The 25,447-nt window shown below is 41.1% G+C and overlaps 1 pseudogene; it reads right to left on the bottom strand.

Annotated features, from left to right (window-relative positions):
* Window positions 1–1,801: 1,801 nt before the first annotated feature.
* On the bottom strand, window positions 1,802–24,107 carry LOC120052313 (annotated as a pseudogene).
* Window positions 24,108–25,447: the final 1,340 nt, after the last annotated feature.

The following is a 25,447-nucleotide window of genomic DNA, read 5'->3' as shown; positions in this document are numbered from 1 at the left end:
TGTGACAAATAAAGTTTGATTTGATAGGCACTGTAGGCCCTCGTCAGCACCAACCCAGGAGCTAGAGTTTGGCCAGGGCCAATTCACACTGGGTCAGAAATAGCCCCACTGCCTCTATTTTTGACCTGTCTGATGCTGTATGGGTATCAGGTCCATGCCTCTCTTGCTCTGGCTACAGGGTATTGAGAGGGGTCTTTTGTGGCGTCACAGTGGCTATAGTTAGGATCTGCTGTGGCGTCAGCTGACGCACACGTCATGGAGAACGGCGACAGAGGTCAAGATCACGCCTGGAGCTGAGCCTTGTGTTTGTCTATCGTCCTCATCCTCTGGGTCTGTCCAGTAAAGGCTGGTCAACGTTTCTACCAAACCTCAAACGGTTACATTCATATTGATCTCCACAATGTAAGTAGTAGTATAAGTTGTCCATGGTTGACCGGGTCCATGGTGTCCTGCTGCTAAAGAATTCTGTTGGTATAAATTGAGTGTGTCAGAAAGGTGAAGGATGGGCCGAGACGGCTTCAGCCAGGATATGCTGAGAAATACGTCTGCCATGTCAGTCTCCGCTAAGATCCCCCAGCAATACCCCAGGGAGCTGTGACGGTAGTGCCAGAGCCCTGCCCCATGGGACAGTGTAAGACAAAACAAATTGCGTATTGTGCCTTGAATCTCCATTATAAACTGGATGGTTCGAGCCCCGCTGATTGGTATTTTATTAGGATCCCCATTAGCTGTTGCAAAAGCAGTAGCTACTCTTATTTGTGCCCACACAAAACATGACATAACACAGAACATTAATAGACAAGAACAGCTTAAGGACAGAACTACATACATAGATTTTTTTAAATGCACACAGTTTGTATCTAGATCAAATAGGGAAGAGGCATTGTGCTGTGAGGTGTTGCTTTATCTGTTTTTTGAAACCAGGATTGCTGTTTATTTGAGCAACATGAGATGGAACAGAGTTCCATGCAATAACGGCTCTATATAAAATGCTGTACACTTTCTTGAATTTGTTCTGGATTTGGGGACTGTGAAAAGAACCCTGGTGGCATGTCTGGTGGGGTAAGTGTGTGTGTCAGAGCTGTGTGTAAGTTGACTACGCAAAACAACTTGGGATTTACAACACATTCATGTTTCTTATAAAAGAAGAAGCGATGCAGTCAGTCTCTCCTCAACTCTTAGCCAAGAGAGACTGGCATAGTATTTACATCAACCCTCTGATTACAATGAAGAGCAAGACATGCAGCTCTGTTCTGTGCCAACTGTAGCTTAGCTGTCTTTCCTTGCAGCACTCGACCACACAACCTGACAATAATCAAGATTAGACAAAACTAGAGCCTGCAGAACTTGCTTTTTGGAGTGTGGTGTCAAAAAAAGCAGAGCATCTCTTTATTACGGCTAGACCTCCTCCCCATCTTTACAACCATTGAATCTATATGTTTTGACCAAGACAGTTTACAATCTAAGCTAACGCCAAGTAATTTAGACTCCTCAACTTGTTCAACAGCCACACCATTCATCACCAGATTCAGCTGAGGTCTAGAACAGCCCTTAGCCGCGGTATATTGGCCATATACCACACCCCCTCAGGTCTTATTGCTTAACTATAGCTTGTACAATCTGTTCTGTGGGACAAGGAAATGTCATCATTCATCGACCCAGACCTCTTCCAGTCAATCATCGCCATCTAGTACCTTAGCAGTGAATTTGAATAATTTAGCCAAAAATATATATATATATTATTAAATAAATTACAACCTATCACATGTCCATCATTGTACTAAAGGGATATCCTTTATTACAAAATATACATAATTCACTCTTCAGAAGCAAGAAAGAAAAAACAATTTGATTATGATAAAAAAGACCCAAACTTAGATGTTCATCGAACATTTTTAAAAGCAATTATTGAGCTTGTTAATTAATCTCAGTTAACAAATAAATCCTAAAGCTGATTTGGCTTTTAGTAAAATAAATGTCATGCTTAAGGATAGTCTTTATAGGGAGAACCTAATGGGCTTGTTCTGAGCTAGTCTGGTGAGTTCTCCTTTTCAACTGGTCATCCTCCCCACCTCCCTCCTCGTCATAGTAGTAGATGACATCGTCCTCCTGAGGCTCCTTCTCACCACCTCTCTTCCTCAGGAACATGAGCAGCAGAAGAGACAACACTGGAGCACAACAAACAGAGCCTTAACACACTAGCACTTCACTGTGTATTAACAATTACATACAGTATGTACGCTTCGAGGACAGCACTGACTAAACACTTTAGTGCCGGGTTAAACAAATGAACAACTTACATAGTTGTAAGACTGCTCCTAGAATTCCCAGAATGCTAGAGGCCGAAGCCTGCTACAGCTTTATCGGTGCACTGGACATCTGCTCCTTTGCAGTCACACACGGAGACCTGGACGGTGCTCTCATGGTGCAGGCCCTGGTTGTCAGACACTCTCAGGACAACCGTGTAATCTCCACTGTCCAACATAGTCTTCAGAGTCAGGATAATGCCAGTCTCTGAAATGGAAAACGGGTAACATATATTGTTAAAAGGGGGAATAGTACTGTAGTTCTGGGAAAAATCAATGCATACTTGTGTCGTTCATTCTGGCAGTCCAGTTAGATTTGGACGACCCCTGAAGCTGTACGGTGTATGGAGCAGCAAAGCCCGCGCTGTCTTTATCAGTGACTGACAGTAGCTGTGGGGAGGACTCCTTGTTGCAGACCTTGATCACACTCTCGTCGATGGTTGGAGCATTATCATTCACATCTTCCAGCTCTATGATAAGGGTGCCAGTGCCAGTTGCCGGGATTTCATCTGCATATCCAAATTAGAGCACTGTTACTCAAAGGGTCAAGTTTAGGGTGTGGTCTTTTACTAAATTTTAAATATTAACATTAGAAAAAGGGAACATTTAAATACCGTTGTCGATGCCCAGAACAATAACAGAGTATTTGTTGTCTTGGACAAAAGTGGATTCTCTGTCCATGAGGCTCTTGACTTTGATCAGCCCAGTGTCTTTGTTAATACTTAGCCATCCAGCAGGATCATTGCGTATCTTGTATCTGTGTAGTAAATGTAAAAAAAATAAAAAAAAGCATTGTACAGTCGTCATTTGAAAAATGTCCCCCTCTTCAAATCTTACAAAACATAAGAAATTTTAAATGTAGTTCTAATCTTACGAGACTTTCTGACTCCTTGCAGTGTCTGGGTCTGTGGCTGGGTACAGAACCAGGTCACTGTCAACAGGGAGGTCCTCAGGTTTCCTGATAATCTTCTCCACTGGGGTGAAGACTGGAGCTTCATTCACATCCTCCACATTCACTACAACAGTAGCAGTGGAGGTGGGCAGGCTGATTGCAAATGGGACTTCATTCTGCACAATGACCAGCAGAGTGTACTTGTTGTTCTTCTCAAAGTCAAGTGGCTGTGTTGAAAGAACAGAAAAGCCCATCAGCATAGGAATCCTTCAGACATTATAGAATCAGGATAATGGTGTTTATATCTACAAGCATATATGGACAGTGTAGCCAAAACATTTTATTTTGCTCTATACTCCAGCATTTTAGATCAAATGTTTCATATGAAGCGACAGTTCATACCGTGACTTTTATTTTAGGGTCTTTTCATAAATATGTTTTACCGTTTATAAAATGTAAGCACTTTATGTATCTAGTCCCCCCATTTGAAGGTGTCATAGGTATAAGGACAAATTCACATAGTGTATTAAACTTGTCAAAAGTATAGTATTTGGTTTCATATTCCTAACACGCAATGACTACATCAAGCCTGCGACTACAAACTTGTTGGATGCATTTTCAGTGTGTTGGTTTTGTTTTGGATTATGTTGTGCCCAATAGAAATTAATTGTAAATAAGAATCACTTTTATTGTAAATAAAAATGTTTCTGAACAATTTTACATTAATGTGGATGCTACCATGATTACGGATAATCCTGAATGAATCCTGAATAATGATGTGAGTGAGAAACATAAAGATCATACCCCCAAAACATTCTAACCTGACTAGGCATCCCCCTTTCCTTTCTATTCTTTAACATCTCACCATTACCAATAATAACAGGGGAGGTTATACTTTTTTTTGGGGGGGGTATGAGGGGTATGATATCGAACTCTCACTCAACGTGATTCAAGATTTAGTCATGATTATCCACAATAATGCTATCATCCACATTAATGTAGAAGCGTTCTATTCTCATTTACAATAAAATAGACTCCCAAATGACAATACATTACTTACCATTCATTTCTATAGACCCTTTCGGACGTCAGGCAGCCTAGTGGTTAGAGCGTTGGGCCAGTAACCAAAAGGTTGCTGGATTGAATCCCTGAGCTGACAAGGTAAAAATCTTCTGTTCTGCACCTGAGCAAGGGAGTTAACCCACTGTTCCCCAAGCACCGAAGACATGGATGTTGATTAAGGCAGCCCTCCGCACCTCTCTGATTCAGAGGGGTTGGGTTAAATGCGGAAGACACATTTCAGTTGAATGCATTCAGTTGTACAACTGACTAGTATCCCCTTTTCCCTTTTTGTGTTTGCAAACATTAATGCACAAGTGCGATGCGTGCAAGTTGTGGCAGAACAAGGGGGAGTTCTTATAGAACGACGGCAAAAAAAAGCATCTCTACATGTTGCTTACGAGTGCAATTCACACTACTTTTGGATTATAATTGGACTCGTAGGAATGCCTGCTTAATATGTTTGTGTCATCATCGCAAATCAACAGCATTATACTTTTTTTTTTAAACACTTAACTTCAACCAGTAAAATGGCTCTTTGGCTAGCTTTTGCTACAGCCTATATCAATAAGCGTAAGCATTCTAGCTAACAACTGCTGCATCCAAAATAGATAATTTTGCAAAGACCACAATCAAATATAACCTTAGCGACTGTCCAAGCAAGACAGTGTTTATTTTTTTGGCTTGCCCGTTTTGCATGTTATTATGACATTAATACGTGTAACATATCAGTTTGCAAACAATGTAAAAAAAAAAAATCATTGATTTGTTTCCTGAGTAAGGCAGCTCCAAAATGCAGGTGTTCCAGCCTAGCTCAGTGCTTTCTGCGGTGGTGGGGCAGCCAGTGGAAAATACGGAGCGTACAGTAGGTGTTGGTAATATTCTCTAGTTGCGCCGTGATTGGCTCAGTGTTCTGTCACTCATGGGGAAACTACGTCACCTCCAAGTCTAAGGGTAGAGCTAGAAAATTCAAGCCCCTTGGGTGCTGCCATAGAGTTACATTAGAAGTGCCCATCCAAGAAGGCTCAAGGTCATTGGCCACAGATAAAATGACGTCAAATCATGTTATATCTACAGTAGCTTTGATTGGACTGATTATAGTTACAAACTCTAAACTAGCGGTCATCATCATGAATCAAGTTGACAATTTACTGGCAAATCCTTTTTAATCCTTGTCATATGAAGGGAAATTACAGATAAGACGTATCGGTGCTCATCGGCCAAACATTACACAACAAGTTGAAATGGAAAATTCAACAATGAGTGGTTTGGAAGGAATCAGTGGCTAACTGCAAGCATTACAAAGCAATCACTAGCCTGCTATTCAGTGGAGTGTCTGTGTGGTCTCAAGTCTAGGATTAAGGGTTTCTTTTCCAAGCTTAAAATGATAAACATTCAACATTGGCCATGCTGTCAATGAAGCATGATTTGTGCCGCGCTCAAAACTGTTAACGCGAAATTTGACTTTAGTGATTTCAAGACAACTAGGAACTCGGGGGGGAAAAACAGCTCCGACTGGGAAAATACGTTTTTTACGGTCATCCAACTCAGAATTGTAAATCCGGAACTTTGGTCTATTCTCACCTCTTATTTTCTCCTACTGTTCTGACTTGGTGGTGCACATGTAGCCTATAACCTGTTTTAGAGAAATGTAATCATTTAATATTATAAGAGCTTTCATTGTCTGCTTATAAGCCCCTTTTATTTATCATACGGTTCTGACTTGGTGTACAGGGACAACACTTTAAGAACTGCCCATGTTCTGAATTCTGTCGCTGTACATTTAAAAAGTGCTGATCAAAATAGTTATATCGACTATGTTCGTCCTAGCTTGCTCGTTCATGTCTTAATCGAAATTACAGATTGCTTCTTATCCGCTTGTCATCCCCTTATGCCATAGTTTGTACATCTCAATTGTCAGTAGAAACCACATTTGTTTAAGCAAGTCAGCCTGATTTTTTAAAAAGGCAGTAAATGTGGCTGAATGAACTGTTTCGCTGCCAGACAAGGCTCTGCTGATAGCCAGGTGTAGCAGTGATAAGGTGTTGGGACTGCTGATGGCACTCTGCTGTTGGGACAGCTTTATGTAGGCCCTAACAACGTGTTCACCGTTATAGCACAATTCATGTATTGTGTAGTGGCTTTGCTGGCATGCATCCCACATTTTTGTTTTGATTGCCCACCAAGATGTACATGCTAAAATTGCCACTGATTGTAAGCGTATGAGAACCCCAAAACGTGATTTTGTTTAGAAGTAATAAAGTAATACATTTAAATCTAGGCCATGTTGAATTGGCGCAAGTGGCGATGACTTTCTTACTGCCGCCAAGAGTCGCGCGCAACTCAAGGGTCTATTGGGCACAACATAATCAGAAACAATGAAAGCAAAGTAGAGTCAAACTTGATGTAATCATTGTGTGCTAGGAATATGGGACCAAAATACTACACTTTTGACTACTTTAATACACCATTAATGAATTTGTCCAAATACTTACTACACCTTCAAAATGGGGGGGCTAGATACATAAAGTACTTTCATTTCTAAACGTTAAAACAGATATGTATGAAAATACCCTCAAATAGAAAGGTCACATTGTGTACTGTTGCCTCATAAAACATTGGATCTCAAATTTAAAAAATGCTAGAGTATAGAGTCAAATTAAAAAATTTCAGCCTTACAGTCCAAATAAATAGGAAGGGGAGTGCAAGATAATTCCTTCAGGAAATCATTCCAGAGTAGCAGCTAAAAAGCTACATTGACAGGCTGCTTTTGCTACACCTCCAGAGTAGCAGCTCAAATATATCTATAGGAAAAAATTTCAACATACCTTGGCTGTTGTAATGATGCCCTCCAGGTTGCTAGGGCCTGTGCTCACACTGAAAAGGCCTTGAGGGTCCCCGTCAACTATCTTGTAGGTGGTGGAACAGGTAGAGGAGTGAGGCGCATCTCCATCAGTCACATCCACTTTAATAACCTGTTGAGGACAGAGGGCGCTGTTTTCACTTTGGGGGAAAATCGTGCCCAATTTAAACGGCCTCGTACTCAATTCTTGCTCGTACAATATGCATATTATTATTACTATTGGATAGAAAACACTCTCTAGTTTCTAAAACCGTTTGAATTATATCTGTGAGTAAAACAGAACTCATTTTGCAGCAAACTTCCTGACAGGAAGTGGAAAATCTGAAATCGATGCTCTGTTCTAGGGCCTGCCTATAAATGTCCTTGATATTTATTAGTATACATGCACTTCAAACGTCTTCCACTAGATGTCGACAGGCAGTGAGAGAAGAAATGGAGTGTATAACTTGATCTGGGGTCGAACAAAATCTCTTGGCATGACGTGTCACCAGTTTCCTGTTTTCTGGAGCGCGCGAGAAGGGACCTGGTATTGCCTTCTGAAAAGCTGTCGTTATAGACGACTAATATCTCCGGCTTTGATTTTATTTGATAAATGTGACAATATCATCGTAAAGTATGTTTTTTCAATATAGTTTTATTAGATTATTGAAATTTATTCGGGACGTTAGGCGTGTTGCGTTGTGTGCCTTTGTTCAGGAAGGAGAGCTTCGCGCTACTTTGCTAGCTTTCCGTGCTAATTGACTGGAGAAGAGGACATTCTAAAACCAAACAACGATTGTTCTGGACAAAGGACCCCTTGTACAACATTCTGATGGAAGATCATCAAAAGTAGGACCCATTTTATGATGCTATTTCATATATCTGTCGAACATGTGAAATAGTAGTTTGCGCCCAGATTTTGGGTACTCTCTCGCTATAACTAAGCTGGATGTCGTAATGAAGTTATTTTTAGAATTCTAACACGGCGATTGCATTAAGAACTAGTGTATCTATAATTTCCTATACAACATGTATTTTCTAGTAACGTTTATGAATAGTTATTTGGTCAGAATAGTTGAGTGTCATAAAAATATCCGCACATTCTGGGAAAAAGATGCTACGTTAGCACAATGTATAACCACTGATTTCAGCTCTAAATATGCACATTTTCGAACAAAACATAAGTGTATGTATAACCTGATGTTATAGGACTGTCATCTGATGAAGGTTTATGAAGGTTAGTGAAAATTAATATATTTTGCTGGTTTATTCGCTATCGCTAACGTGCCTATTGCTATCGCTAACGTGCCTTGATGAATGAATGCGGTAGTGTGGTAGGCTATTGTAGTAAGCTAATATAATGCTATATTGTGTTTTCGCTGTAAAACACTTAAAAAATCGGAAATATTGGCTGGATTCACAAGATGTTTGTCTTTAATTTGCTGTACACCATCGATTTTTCAGAAATGTTTTATGATGAGTATTTAGGTATTTGATGTTGGTGTCTGTAATTACTCTGGCTGCTTCGGTGCTATTTCTGACGGTAGCTGTGATGGTAGCTGCAATGTAAAACTGATTTATACCTCAAATATGCACATTTTTCGAACAAAACATAGATTTATTGTATAACATGTTATAAGACTGTCATCTGATGAAGTTGTTTCTTGGTTAGTTTGGTTGGTTCTTGGTTAGTTAGGTTGGCTTTGTGCATGCTACCTGTGCTGTGAAAAATGTCTGTCCTTTTTTGTATTTGGTGGTGAGCTAACATAAATATATGTGGTGTTTTCGCTGTAAAACATTTTAAAAATCGGACATGTTGACTGGATTCACAAGATGTGTATCTTTCATTTGCTGTATTGGACTTGTTAATGTGTGAAAGTTAAATATTTCTCAAAAATATATTTTGAATTTCGCGCTCTGCCTTTTCAGTGGAATGTGGGAGGAGTTCCGCTAGCGGAACCCCGGTGCCAGACAGGTTAATATCTGAAACTGACACGGTGTACTGCAAAGGAGAGAAGCATGATTATAAAGCAACAAACAGAGGGCAATTCCATTGTGTTTTAAAACAGTTGTAAGGCTTCAATTTGAAATTGTCTTCAGAAATGTGCTTACCGAAGGCGCGTTGTCATTGCTGTCCGTTACTGTAATGATGGCTTTGCCAACGCTGGTAAGGCCATTTCCCTCCATATCGGCAGCTTGGATTGCCAAAGTATATTTGGGAATTTTCTGAAACAAATTAAGTAGCAAATTAAGTCAGGGTCACAAATGTAACGCAAGTAGAATATACACAATGAGTAAATGATCAACAAGACTATTGATTTGAAAAGAGACCAACCTCTCTGTCCAACCCAGCTGCGTTAACCCGAATCCCTCCGGTCACAGAGTTGATGACAAACATGTTGGGGCTTGGTAGTGGAGGCTCCTGACTGATAATGGTGTATCTGACATCAGAATTGGCAGAGCCCTCCTCATCAGCATCAGGGGCCGTTACCCGCATGACCTCGTCACCTGAACAGAGTGAAAATAATTATAGCAAAATATAGCATAATTTTTCTTAAAAAACATCACATCGTTAAGCATTGTAAATACTGAGTGTGTGTGAACAACATACCTGGTTTTGATGCTTCAGGAACTGTTCCCATAAATGGATCTTGGGTAAATTCAGGTTTGTTGTCATTCATATCAATGACTTTCACAATGATCTCCATGCGATCCTCAGCTGTACCTGCACCCACTGCAACAGCATGGGCTAGGAGCTAGAGAGAAAAGTAACGACAAACATTAGTTTAAAACGACATATAATCAGTTTTCAATTAAGTCAAGGGAAGAAAATTAGGATACGCAAACCGTACAATGTATTTGTCTTTTTTCTCCCTGTCCAAAGGCTGGGTCACATAGAGAGTTCCAGAGGAGGTAGGTCTGCCCCAGCGCCAGTGATGCTGTACTGGATCTTCACCTCTTTATCATTGTTGGACCTGATCTGGTTTACAAGGATAATAGAATTCACGTCACTGACGAAATGTCCAACACTGATATTAAAGTCATGGAAAAACGATCCTTAACCTACAAGACACTTACCTGCACCATATTCTTGGGGAACGGGCCTCGGTCATTCTCTGGGAAGTTGATGGGAGGAATGATCCAGTCCCTCTTCCTTCTTTTCAGACCTCCTGAAGACTTGGGGAAGTTCAGAACAGGTAGAGACAGACTTTCTCCTGGCTGTGGAATTGAAACAAACCATGAAATATCAAGTCTATGGTTTTACAAGCACCAAAATACATATATGGAGCATTTTACAAAAACTGCCATCAAACATCATATCTTAACATAACATTTTTTTAAATAAATAAGTTTCAATGACAGAATATTTCCAGCTATTTTGCAATGACCACAACCAAATATAACCTTAGCGACTGTTCAAGCAAGAATCAAAACATCATTGTAAGCTTATGAGAACCCCAAAAAGTTATTTTGTATAGAAGTAATACAAATTGAAATCTAGGCTATGAGGAATGGGCGCAGAAGGCGATGGCTTTCTCTGCCGTCAAGAGTCGCGTGCAACTGTGTGTGACGTCAGTGTGTCATGAACTGGAAAAGGGTCTATTGGGCACAACATAATCAGAAACAACGAAAACTTGATGTAGTCATTGCGTGCTAGGAATACGGGACTAAACTTTTGACTACTTTTATACACCATTAGTGAATTTGTCCAAATACTTATGACACCTTCAAAATGGGGGGACTAGAAACATAAAGTACTTTCATTTCTAAACGTTAAAACAGATATGTATGAAAATACCCTCAAATTAAAAGGTGACATTGTGTACTGTCGCCTCATAAAACATTGTATCTCAAATAAAAAAATGCTAGAGTATAGAGTCAAATTAAAACGTTTTAGCGTCACTGTCCAAATAAATACGAAGGGGAGTGAAAATTGGTTCCTCCAGGATACCATTCCATAATAGCAGCTGAAAAGCTATATTGACAGGTTGCTTTTGCTACGCCCCCAGAGTAGTAGCTCAAATATATCTATTGGAGAGGATTTCAACATACTTTTACTGTCATAATGATGCCCTCCAGCTTGCTGGGGCCTGTGCACACATGGAAAAGGCCTTGAGGGTCCCCGTCAACTATCTTGTAGGTGGTGACCCAGGCAGAGGAGTGAGGCTCATCTCCATCTGTCACTGGCATTTTCACCACCAAGGCATCCACTTTATTCTCTGGGATTGACACGGTGTACTGCAAAGGAGAGAAGCATGATTATAAAGCAACAAAGGGTAATTCCATTATGTGTTAAAACGGTTGTAAGGCTGCAATTTAAAATGTTGCCTTCAGAAATGTGCTTACCGAAGGTGTCACAAACTGTGGCGCGTTGTCATTGCTGTCCGTTACAGTAATGATGGCTTTGCCAACGCTGGTAAGGCCATTTCCCTCCATATCGGCAGCTTGGATTTCCAAAGTATATTTGGTAAATTTCTGAAACAAATTAAGTAGTAAATTTAATCAGAATCACAAATGTAATGCATGTAGAATGTACACAATGAATAAGTGATCGACAAGACTATTGATTTGAAAAGAGACCAACCTCTCTGTCCAACCCAGCTGCGTTAACCCGAATCCCTCCAGTCACAGGGTTGATGACAAACATGTTGGGGCTTGGTAGTGGAGGCTCCTGACTGATAATGGTGTATCTGACATCAGAATTGTCAGAGCCCTCCTCATCAGCATCAGTGGCCGTTATCTGCATGACCTCATCACCTGAACAGAGTGAGGAAAAAAAAAAAATCTGAATCGTCCTAGCATAATTTTCCTTAAAAAACATCATTAAGTATTGTAAATACTGAGTGTGTGTGAACAACATACCTGGTTTTGATGCTTCAGGAACTGTTCCCATAAATGGATCTTGGGTAAATTCAGGTTTGTTGTCATTCATATCAATGACGTTCACAATGATCTCCATGGGATCCTCAGCTATACCTGCACCCACTGCAACAGCATGGGCTAGGAGCTAGAGAGAAAAGTAACGACAAACATTAGTTTAAAACGACATATAATCAGTTTTCAATTAAGTCAAGGGAAGAAAATTAGGATACGCAAACCGTACAATGTATTTGTCTTTTTTCTCCCTGTCCAAAGGCTGGGTCACATAGAGAGTTCCAGAGTTTTTGTCCACAGTGAAGAGTCCCACAGGAGGTAGGTCTGCCCCAGCGCCAGTGATGCTGTACTGGATCTTCACCTCTTTATCATTGTTGGACCTGATCTGGTTTACAAGGATAATAGAATTCACGTCACTGACGAAATGTCCAACACTGATATTAAAGTCATGGAAAAACGATCCTTAACCTACAAGACACTTACCTGCACCATATTCTTGGGGAACGGGCCTCGGTCATTCTCTGGGAAGTTGATGGGAGGAATGATCCAGTCCCTCTTCCTTCTTTTCAGACCTCCTGAAGACTTGGGGAAGTTCAGAACAGGTAGAGACAGACTTTCTCCTGGCTGTGGAATTGAAACAAAAACCATGAAATATCAAGTCCATGGTTTTACAAGCACCAAAATACATAGAGCATTTTACAAAAACTGCCATCAAACTTCAATTGACCTGAAAAAAAAAAATCTGTTTCAATTACAGAATATTTCCAGCTATACATGTCATTGAAACACTTCGAGACGCAGTTGCCCATCTATCCACTAGAGGACACCATAGTCTCATTAATTTAACCAGTCATATACCTTGGGCTGGGTGGTCATCTCATGGTGATTGTGGTGGTGGCCATGTCCTGCCTCATGCAGCACTCTGACTGGAACCATGATCTTCTTGCCCTTGGACTGGGTAGAGACATAGAACTCCTTATGTCCATTATGCAGAGTCAGCCCCCTCTTCAGTTTCAGCGTCCCGTCGCCATCTACTTTGAAGCGTGAATCCTCGGAGTGAAAGAGAAAGCTGGTACGGCTGGTGCAGTCATCAAAAGTCACTGCAAGGTCAAAGAGAAAGGTGGTCAGAGGATAACATTTTTTTTTTTTAAATATCGCAACCATAATACACGTGGGCCTAAAAAGTAACCATTGAAAGCAATTCAACAACAGGAGCAGATTTAAAGCACTGTTGCATTCATTTCAAATTCATATCAGGAGTCATATTCCATCAGTGCCTTCTTGTGAGAAACTGAGAGCCACCACAGACTCTCTCAGTAAATGTATAAATGGAATACTGGTCATAGTAACAAAGCAGCAAAATGGCCTAAAAAAAACCTAGGCCTAGTCGCCTCATGATCGCAGTTCTGATCTGCTGCAAAGACATTATGCAGGGCTTATTATTTGCACAATGTAAAAACCCACAACATGTCGGACTTGCAAAGGAGTAAATTGACCCATATCCTCATGTAATTATTAACATGACATGTATAACTAGTACTGTGCAACTTAGAACAATATACCAGGTAGAGATTAAGCTGTCATGGTATACAAGTAGTCTACTAGAATCATCCTGTGTGGACAGAGAGCAGGGTTGACTTGCCCAGCCCTGGGTTGAGACTCAAGGACAGGCAGCAACATCTGGTTTCACATGACTACTAGAAACATCCTGAGGCATAGGCCTAGCTATACAAAGAGGTCTGAATGTCTCATTATGCTCCTATTAGCTTACAAAAGTTGATTGAATATTATTTAGAAACCCCAAATCAATACACCTCTTTCCAGCCTAATGAACTGGCTAAATGTTATGCAGAAATTGTGCAATGACACAAAACAAGAAATGTGTGGTTGAGAAAGATATGGAAGTGTGGTTTTCAGAAGTAAAACTGAACTGGATGTATGCCACAGTACCCACTTCTGCTTTCTGCTCATTCTTTGGCTTTCTAAAGTATTCACCCCCCTTGGCATTTTTCCTATTTTGTCGCCTTACAACATGGAATTAAAATGGGTTTTTAGGGGGTTTGATTTACACAACATGCCTACCGCTTTCAAGATGCAAAATATTTTTTATTGTAAAACAAAGAAGAAATTAGACAAAAAAACAGAACTTGAGCGTGCATAACTATTCACCCCCCCAAAGTCAATACTTTGTCGAGCAACCTTTTGCAGCAATTTCAGCTGCAAGTCTCGAGGTATGTCTCTTAGCTTGGCACATCTAGCCACTGGGATTTTTGCCCATTCTTCAAGTCAATACTGCTCGAGCTCCTTCAAGTTGGATGGATTCCGCTGGTGTACAGCAATCTTTAAGTCATACCACAAATTCTCAATTGGATTTAGGTCTGGGCTTTGACTAGGCCATTCCAAGATATTTAAATGTTTCCCCTTAAAACCACTCGAGTGTTTCTTTAGCAGTATGCTTAGGGTCATTGTCCTGCTGGAAGGTGAATCTCCGTCCCAGTCTCAAATCTCTGGAAGACTGAAACAGGTTTCCCTCAAGAATTTCCCTGTATTTAGCACCATCCGTCATTCTTTCAATTATGACCAGTTTCCCAGTCCCTGCCGATGAAAAACATCCCCACAGCATGATGCTGCCACCAACATGCTACACTGTGGGGATGGTGTTCTTGGGGTGATGAGAGATGTTGGGTTTGCACCAGACTTAGCGTTCTCCTTGATGGCCAAAAAGCTCAATTTTAGTCTCATCTGACCAGAGTACCTTCTTCCATATGTTTGGGGAGTCTCCCCCATGTCTTTTGGCGAACACTAAATGTGTTTGCTTATTTTTTTCTTTAAGCAATGCCTTGTTTCTGGCCACTCTTCCGTAAAGCCCAGCTCTGTGGAGTGTACGGCTTAAAGTGGCGCTATGGACAGATACTCCAATCTCCACTGTGGAGCTTTGCAGCTCCTTCAGGGTTATCTTTGGTCTCTTTGTTGCCTCTCTGATTAATGTCCTCCTTGCCTGGTCCGTGAGTTCTGGTGGGCGGCCCTCTCTTGGCAGGTTTGTTGTGGTGCCATATTCTTTCCATTTTGTAATAATGGATTTAATGGTGTTCCGTGGGTTGTTCAAAGTTTCTGATATTTTTTTATAACCCAACCCTGATCTTTACTTCTCCACAACTTTGTCCCAGACCTGTTTGGAGAGCTCCTTGGTCTTCATGGTGCCGCTTGCTTGGTGGTGCCCCTTGCTTATTGGTGGTGCAGACTCTGGGGCCTTTCAGAACAGGTGTATAGTATATACTGAGATCATGTGACAGATCATGTGACACTTAGATTGCACCCAGGTGGACTTTAAATAATTATGTGACTTCTGAAGGTAATTGGTTGCACCAAATCTTATTTAGGGGCTTCATAGCAAAGGGGGTGAATACATAAGCATGCACCACATTTCAGTTTTCTTTTTGTTTTTTTCCCTTCCATTTTTTGAAACAAGTAATTTTTTTAATTTCACCAATTTAGACTATTTTGCATATGTCCATTACATGAAATCCAAATATAAATCAATTTAAATTACAGGTTGTCATGCAACAATATAAGAAAAATGCCAAGGGGACGAATACTTTTGCAAGGCACTGTAGTTAGGTATTAGAGAATCAGGTAGGTAGAGGTACAGCAACTACCACTCTTTAGGCAAGATGGCGGTTGTCACCAAAGTTTTGAACAAATTAAAGAAAGATGTAGGTGGTAAAGCTGAAGTCCAGAACAACAAATAATCAGGCCCCCTGTCACAAACACATTTGTTTTACAACTGGCTGTCTCGTTGTTGTTGGTAAATCAGGCCTAACACTGTTGTGTCGTCTGCAAACTCAATGATTGAGTTGGAGATGTGCATGGCCACGCAGTCATGGGTGAACAGGAAGTACAGGAGGGGGATAAATGGAGATTACAGTGACTCAACGGTCAGGTGGTATTTGACTGCGGTCATGCCTCATTTCTGCCAGTGTGGCGGTAATACGATCACCACTACAGCCCTAGGTATAGACTACTGACCATATCAACTTGTTTTCTGAAAATGTCTTCGGTACATAATTAGTCTAGCCTATACTCCAAAATTAAACAAATTCTAGTAATCGTGGGGCCTGTATTATTATGCGAACTGGATGGACTGGCTACCTTATGCTACACTCCAAACTTTCTATCCATGAGTCTAAGAGAGAACATATAGGCCTAGGTGATGAATAACAGGGCATTTTCATAATTAGTAGGCTGACATTAACTTAGCTACAGAATCTCACTGTGCGTCTCCATCTCCTCCCCTCTCATTAATTTCGTTCTTGAGCGTGCATAGAGGGGCTGTCAACAGTTTAATGAAATATGTTTTGTCATGAAAACATGTTACTGTCAATGTTCCCAAACAGATTTCACTTTGTTTCCCAAATTAAGCACTGGGTAGCTGCAGGAGCTGGGTTGGAGAGCCCATGGCATAGAGTTTGGGCAGAATATCACCTGTCGCACAGCAAAAGGCTGCATGCTCCTCAAACAGTGACTGTTGCAGAGTGAAACTATTGTTCTTATAAACCCAGACATTTCTATATGCAATCCCATGTGAAAGCAAAGTTGGTTGCCACTAAAAACAGGAGGATCCCAGCTGCTACTATATTTATTTCTCAGCTGCTAATATTAAGTAGACTACCTGGCAGGAGTGAAAAACGAACTGCGGGAAAGTGGCCTCCAGTCGCTATTCAAGTGCATACAGATGACATGTATTTTGTCTCCCGCCAATTTGATAATGAACAATTCTAAATCAAAACAATTTTGACATATTGGTAAAAGACAAGATTGAATTGAGAATAGTCTGATGGGTGAAAATATGATATCTTGAGAGAACAATGTGTGCAGCAAGCTTTGTTTGGACTTAATCAAATAGCTAATAGCCTATAGTCGCATCAGGGGTCGATTTAGAGTTAAGAAATCTGCATATTCAAAACGCAGACCATCAACAACAAAAAAACGTAGTTTTAAACCATGTCACCTGCGTTTTATATTGAAAGTCAGTGTTTTTTGCTACAATAGAGTGATCAGGGGCGTGCAACTATAGTTTTCATTCACACAAAAGTGTCAAACGATAGAATATAGTGTGGAAGGACCATCAGAGGGCAGGCTGGGCTCACGGATGGTAGCCCAACAAGGCATGGGAGACAAAGTAACCAGAGGCAATTAAGCACAGCTGACACTACTAATGAGATATTCTCCTTCCCCTATAAGAGAGAGTATGGAACCAGCAGAGGGGGGAACTATCTCTGGAAGTTGGCCACCGAGACAGAGGAGCTATCTATGAAGAACCATTAAGACGGTGACAATGCCGTGACTTTTTGTTGTTTAAAGACAATCATATTGTGTTCCTGTTTTGATCTGGAGAAGAAGATATGTTTTCTTTTTCCTTTGGGAGATTTTCGTTGATTACGTTGGAGTGTTTGTGTTGACCAAATGCCCTCAATATAGAACTATGTTCAATCAAGAAAACCTACTCCTGACTCGTTTGTTCCACCTTCCTGCTTTTGAGTGACGCCCAATTACTTGGTCCGCTCACAATAGCTTCATTTTGATCAGATGAGAACAGAAGTGCAATGCTATTTGGCTAGCAGCCATATAAGTAAATGAGCTTACAATTAAAAAGGACGATGCATGGCCATCATATATAAGATATTTATCATAGAATGTAGCCGGCTACATTTAATGTTTTGCTTGAAGTTAATCTTGCATTTAAGATAAAGTAGGCTACACTGAGAAAAGAACTGGAGAAAAGTAGCTACACAGTCAAATAACCGTTTGTGAACTCATGTGGAGAAGTGCAAAGGAAGCACAAAATTAGTCTGATGTCGAGCAGAAATTACAATAAGAACAATTTTAGATCTGCGTTTACAAAACACAGCAAGATACTTAAGCATTATTTTTTTCCGGCGTGAAAAATGCATAATTCTGTATTGAGACCCCTGATCATGCAGCCCAGATAATCTCAGCAAAAAAAGAAACATCCACTCGCTGTCAACTGCGTTTATTTATTTTCAGCAAACTTAACATGTGTAAATATTTGTATGAACATAATATTCAACAGACATAAACTGAACAAGTTCCACAGACATGTGACTAACAGAAACGGAATAATGTGTCCCTGAACAAAGGGGGGGGTCAAGTAAAAAAGTAACAGTCAGTATCTGGTGTGGCCAACAGCTGCATTAAGTACAGCAGTGCATCTCCTCCTCATGGACTGCACCAGATTTGCCAGTTCTTGCTGTGAGATTTTACCCCACTCTTCCACCAAGGCACCTGCAAGTTCCCGGACATTTCTAGGGGGAATGGCCCTGGCCCTCACCCTCCGATCCAACAGCTCCCAGACGTGCTCAATGGGATTGAGATCCGGGCTCCTCGCTGGCCATGGCAGAACACTGACATTCGTGTCTTGCAGGAAATCACGCACAGAACGAGCAGTATGGCTGGTGGCATTGTCATGCTGGAGGGTTATGTCAGGATGAGCCTGCAGGAAGGTGACCACATGAGGGAGGAGGATGCATTCCCTGTAACACACAGTGTTGAGATTGCCTGCAATGACAACAAGCTCAGTTCAATGATGCTGTGACACACCCCCTCAGACCATTGAAGGACCCCCACATCCAAATCGATCCCGCTCCAGAGAGTACAGGCAAGCGCGAATCTGACCATCACCCCTGGTTAGACAAAACCGCGACTTATCAGTGAAGAGCACTTTTTGCCAGTCCTGTCTGGTCCAGCGACGGTGGGTTTGTGGCCATAGGCGACGTTGTTGCCGGTGATGTCTGGTGAGGACCTGCCTTACAACAGGCCTACAAGCCCTCAGTCCAGCCTCTCTCAACCTATTGCGAACAGTCTGAGCACTGATGGAGGGATTGTGCGTTCCTGGTGTAACTCGGACAGTTGTTGTTGCCATCCTGTACCTGTCCCGCAGGTGTGATGTTTGGATGTACCGATCCTGTGCAGGTGTTGTTACATGTGGTCTGCCATTGTGAGGACGATCAGCTGCCCTGCCCTGTCTCCCTGTAGCGCTGTCTTAGGCGTCTCACACTACGGACATTGCAATTTATTGCCCTGGCCACATCTGCAGTCCTCATGCCTCCTTGCAGCATGCCTAAGGCACGTTCACGCAGATGAGCAGGGACCCTGGTCATCTTTCTTTTGGTGTTTTTCAGAGTCAGTAGAAAGGCCTCTTTAGTGTCCTAAGTTTTTATAATTGTGACCTTAATTGCTTACCATCTGTAAGTGTCTTGATGACCGTTCCACAGGTGCATGTTCATTAATTGTTTATGGTTCATTGAACAAGCATGGGAAACAGTGTTTAAACCATTTACAATGAAGATCTGTGAAGTTATTTGGATTTTTACCTATTATCTTTGAAAGACAGGGTCCTGAAAAAGGGACGTTTCTTTTTTTGCTTAGTTTATATGTTTGATTTCTAAGACATTCTAAAAAGGTTTGTATCATTCACAACTAAGTTACCAAATAACTCTAAATCTAGCGTATAGGACTGGTTCCAAATTATCACTTTTATGCTCAACATAGCCAATTCACATGCGAAAATCGGTCCAGAATGGGAAAAGTATCCTTTCTATTTTATTCAGCTGAGCTCAATTACACTCACCAGTTTATTAGGTACATCTAGTACCAGGTGAGACCACCCTTTTCTTCCAGAACAGCATGAATTATTCAGGGCAATTTTTTGTTGAAGGTTCAAATAGATATTTCCCATTCGGAGCTCGTTTTTCCCCCCAAGTTTTGAACACACTGAAGTTGGAGATTTCCGACTTCCCAGTTGTTTTGAACGTGATGTTAGCACAAGACAGGGCAAAAATGTATGACAGTTAGGAAGCTACCATTAGTTAGTTCTTACCTTTCCCAAGACTCTGGCCACTTTGTAAGTGGTTTCTTTCCACTTTGAAAATGTACATTTCTGAATTGAAACCTGGAAGACATTTTGACTCCTCCGACAACCCTGGTTTGAAAGCCTTACAAAAGGAAAAAAGTAAATAAACAGTTTAATTTTTCATAGTCAACTGCACAAGGTCATAAAATAAATATTCACCAGATTTCCATAGAAATGCAATTATACTATGACCATATTACAGACACATATTTCCCTCAGATTACACAGACCCATAAAGAAGTCTAAAACAAATCCATTTGTGATGAACTCCCATATCTATTGGGTGAAATACCACAGTGTGCAATCACAGCAGTAATATTTGTGACCTGTTGCCACAAGAAAAGGGCAACCAGTGAAGAACACCAATGTAAATACAACCTATATCTATTTATTTTCCCATTTGTACTTTAACTATTTGCAAATCATTACAACATTGTATATAGACATAATGACATTTGAAATGTCATTATTTTTGAACTTTTGTAAGTGTAATGTTAACTGTTAATTTTATTGTTCATTTCACTTTTGTTTAGTATCTATTTCACTTGCTTTGGCAATGTAAACATATGTTTCCCATGCCAATAAAGCCCCTTCAATTTCAATTGAACTGTACCCAACGTATTCCCAGGTAAATGGCGTAGCCTACATTACGTGTTACTTTTAAAGTAGAATAAAAAAAATCTTACCTGGAGAAATAATATTAATACGCCCAGCTCCACGAACCAAAATGCCCCCATTTGTTTTAAATAATTTGTGGACAGTCGTTCCACCAACAGTAAAAAGTAATGAGTTTATGCGTAGAGGGGAAACGTCTCTCTCGTTCAAATCTATGCTTTCTGGGTTGTCGCTTAAATAAGACAAATGAGCTTCAGGAGGTAGTGATGTATGCAGGCAGGAGACCTCTCCCATCCGCTCGCTCTAAATTTGGGGATGGTGAAGAACGGCTCCTTATACCCGCACCTATGAAACACAAGTAAATTGTCATAATCCAGAAACCCACAGCAGGGTCCTATGTGCCAAAATATTACATGAGAATATGAGAATTCCAATCGAGAGGAGAAGCACTGATGAAGAAGAGTGGGTTCAGGATCAAACACGAATGTCAGTCATTCCATTTCATGATCTAAGTAGTTTGAAATAAAACAGTCAGCAACACTGACAATAATTTGTCAAAAGCTATAATTTGTCAAACTAAGCTTTACATTTTAACAAATGACTGATAAATACATATATATTTTAATCATGGTAAAACATTTTATTTACCATTACTCCATTTAGCCTAGTCGAAATAAATGCTGTAGATATTCTTCACCATACACTTCCTCAGCTTGTAGTAAAGTCTGTGTCAATGTGAGAGACCCTGTACTATCTCTCAAAGGAACCATTAATTTAGCTAGTTTGACCACAGACTGCATGATCCTAAAGCATCTCCAGTTGGGGAATGAGACTGGGACACTTTATTAAAAACAACCCAATTTCAAAAAAACATCATAGAACTTGAATACTATTTATGTTGATCTCACTTTTACTCCTCAATGCTCATGCTGCTGTACTGTAGTTTACATGGCTGCCCTACACAACTAAACATAATCATAATGAGTAGCCTAAACATCTCCAGTCAGCAGAACATATCAGTAATAAAATGGTGTATTGTAGATGGGCTTTACCACCTGAGGTTTTCTGTGTATCCGATTGGCTACAAATACAGGTAAAATTGCATCAGTAAGTCCTCCATGCATCCTCTTTATCACATCTCCATCATCCTCACCTCAGACATGGTGGCAGAACAACATTACAGACCCTGCTTGCTTTGGATTCCCAGCAGCCTTGTGAAGCAATGGTTGAATGATAAGGGATGCGAATTGACTTATAAGTCTATGGTGTTACCTTGTAGAACCAAATACGTCCTATAGACCTAGTCTTCGGTTGTAAGTAACCTATATAATATCAATCAAATTATTAAGATATGGAGAGACCGGCCTGTTGGAGAAAATAAAGTGTTTGAGGGTTCCAAAGGGAAGGGAAAGTATGACATGCAAGATATTTCTTTATCCATTCAGTCAGTGACCTGAAGAGTACAGATAATATTGTGGATCATGAGTTTCAAATGCGATCAGTTCATGACCCACATCCAAACATCACTTCCTTCACTTTAAAGGCTTTTACTCATGATCCACAATATTGGTATGCATTGCTAGCTAGGATAATCATAACCTCCAAAGTAGTTTGTCACACCCTGATCTGTTTCACCTGTCTTTGTGTTTGTCTCCACCCCCCACCAGGTGTCTTTCATCTCCCCTCATTATCCCCTGTGTATTTATACCGGTGTTCTGTTTGTCTGTTGCTAGTTTGTTTTGTTCGTCAAGCCTAACAGCTTTTTTCCCCCCTTGCGCCGGCCTGTTTCTAGTTTTCACGGTTTTGACCGTTCTGCCTGCTCTGACCCTGCCTGCCGTCCTGTACCTTGTCCCACCACACTGGATTATTGACCTCTGCCTGCCCTGAGACTGCCTGCCGTTCTGTACCTTCTGGACTCTGATCTGGATTACTGATCTTTGCCTGCCATTGACCTGTTTGCCTGCCCCCTGTTCTAGTAATAAACTTAAATAGAGCTTGACCCTGGAGCATCGGACCATAAAACAGGGTTTCCCAACCATCTCCACTGGCCCCCCATAGAAGTTTCACATTTTTGTTTTAACCCTAAATTACCACACCTGATTTAGTTAGTCAAAGGCTTGATGATTAGTTGACTAATTGAACCATGTGTGCCAGTTAAGGGTTAAAACTCAAATGTGAAATGTCTGGAGGGGCCGAGGAGAGGTTTTGGAAACCCTGCCCTAAAGGAACCCCAACGGAGATGCCAAGAGTGAGATCTCCCTTGGGGGATTTCTTAACAGACTTATCAAGGCTAGAATTGTTACACTACTCCCTTGGTTCAGAAAACACAACCGGTGCTTCTCGATCACAAATCCCTAACGCCTTAATAGGATTTGCGTTTGACCTTCATACACTATCCTACTTCTGCTCATTTGACCTGAGGTAGGTTTGAAGCCAGGTCGCTTGACCCTAAGGAAATCACGCTACACACAACCCCAAGAGAGTAAGGGCCTCATCAAGGCCAGAGTCGTTCAACTTGTCAGGCAGCATGACTACCACTTAGGACATTTCTAACTAGTACGAAATGCAGTTGCAATATACTGATGAATTTTAGCTGGCTCATTGGCTTTCATTTCAATGTGGGATTAAAATACAAAATGGTGCTATACAACTTTCAAATCCTCAGACTGATTGACTGTAACCTAAGCCTTTGTCTTGCAGGCATGAACTCTTAGGTTGCATGTATTGAAAATAGATTCAAAATCCTCCCGCAGTACTCATGCTCCTGCACCTATCCCCCCATGATACAGGTACAGTATGCTAGAATGCCAAACCTTTAAAAAATGTAATACAGCCAAGCTATTATTTTCATGAGTTCTCCCTGACTCCCTGATGCAGGACCTACAGGAGCTGATAGAGAGTTTCACAGGGCCAGATTGTCATGTAACTCCAAAGGTGACTTGGGCAGAGTGCATACAAGTGGGGGGGAAAGAGAGGCAATGGTGGACAGCATGCTCTCTGCTGAAGGTACTGTGTTGGGCCAGTGTCAGTATTGCAACAGTGAGGATGCGGTTGTGCTAGAGAGGACTGCCCAGGCATCTTCTCTCTGCCACATGTGACATAGCCACCCACAGCACCAAGGTTTTGTACAACAGAGTCTCTGAAGGAGCAAAGTGTGCGTTTATAGTTTTGCTGTTTCAAATTAAATCTGATAGTACCTCCTGCAATACCAACTTTTTGTCATGCTGCACAATTTAATGCATCAGTCCAAATATATATATATATATAACAATTTACTTGTGATTCTTTGTCACATTTTGGTTTCTAGTTTGTCTTTTACCACAGCTGTGTGGTTGCGCCCCCAGTGCCCTGACAGTGATGAGTGGCAAGCAGGTCATCCTGATTGGAATAAAATGGTAAGTATGTGGTTTTTAAGGACTTTACTTCTATTCACATGCTATTAAAGAACATAATTAATTACTCCTGACTCGGAACTACAACCTGTCCCTTTCTGCTCTGAACTGCTCCGGGTGTCTGAGACATTGGACAGTGGGGGTGGACGAACTTGAAAAGTGGCTACTGGCCAGCCACCGTGACTCACAGGACCATCGTCACAGTGGACCTCTTCAAGTCCTTTGAAGACATGAAGGTGCTGGCCCCAGGATGTGCCCGTCAAGCATTTGTGGGAATGCTTGATGGAAGAACAAAGCACTTTGGTAGAGTAAGTGTGTGTATATACTAATCAAATGATAATTTGAATGAGTCGTTAATATTGCCCTTACACCTCTACGTTTTGCATGTTATTAGAGTGGAAAGATATGTCGACACATTCCAGAAGGCATTCCCCGAATGGATGCATGGGCGGTTGGAAATGGACAAGCTTTGTGTAAACGATCTCCTCCATTGTCCTGCCTGCTGTCATGACTGTCCTGTGAGGATCCAAATAGGTCAGATCAGCTTTGCAGTAAATAACTTCAGCCAGACCCCCTTTCACCCGCAGAGGTGTGAGAAGGGAGCTGGTTGCAGTTGACAGCTCACGCCCTGCTGTAAATCAAGGACAGAACATTCAGCTCTCTCGCTCTCCAAATTCACCGGAGGGATGTGCCTTTGTTTCACATATTTTCCCGCCGAAACTCTAACACGTTTTAAAGCGAATACTGGAACAATATTTCTAAAATAGAATGAGGGGAATGGTCAGAGGCGACCTAAAAGAACACAGATGTCGGTCTGGTTGTTATTTTGTGATGTCATTAAAAAATATATAAAGGAAATACTGTACACACACTACATGTACGAAGTTTCCATCCTCTACGTTGTGCATGAACTATGAAAACATTTTGTTAAGAGGGACATGATTTTTAGGAGCCATAAAATATAAGTTTTGCATAACTTTGTACAAGTGACAAGCCTTGCTCTTAGTTAGGTCAGAGAGCGTGTCAGTCTGACGAACCACCCCTTTTAAAGAACTGTATAAAATGAGGGGTTAAGAGTTAACATATCAGACCAGAGAGGCGTGTAGCTGCAGCTCACGTCCAAAGTGATTTGAACTCTGAAATCTCAACACGAGGTAGAGACGATAAAGTCACCTCCCGGACAAATCACTGGTACGGCTGATTAGCTGTCCTAAGCACCTAGAAAAATGTATTTAAGTGGGACCATTCTATTAGTCTGTTCAAACCATCATATTCTCCTACTTTCATCAACCCCCTGGGAACTATCTTCAAAGAAGCATCTTCCAGAGCGAATGGAAGTAGAATAAACTCTGTTGTCCTGTTCAGGACTACACGACAAGTCACTGGATACCGAACGACTGCAGAGGAGAACAACATTAGAAGACGGGTGGGGACCCCTTTTAGGACAATCAGAGCCTTACAAGCGTGCCGCAAAAAGGCCCAACACCCTTTCCAAAAAGGTCATGTAAAGAGAGAAACCAAGGATTTCACATAAAT

The sequence above is a fragment of the Salvelinus namaycush genome, chromosome 1 (assembly GCF_016432855.1).
Source record: "Salvelinus namaycush isolate Seneca chromosome 1, SaNama_1.0, whole genome shotgun sequence".
NCBI lineage: Eukaryota > Metazoa > Chordata > Actinopteri > Salmoniformes > Salmonidae > Salvelinus > Salvelinus namaycush.
This window is presented reverse-complemented; position numbering and strand designations above follow the sequence as displayed.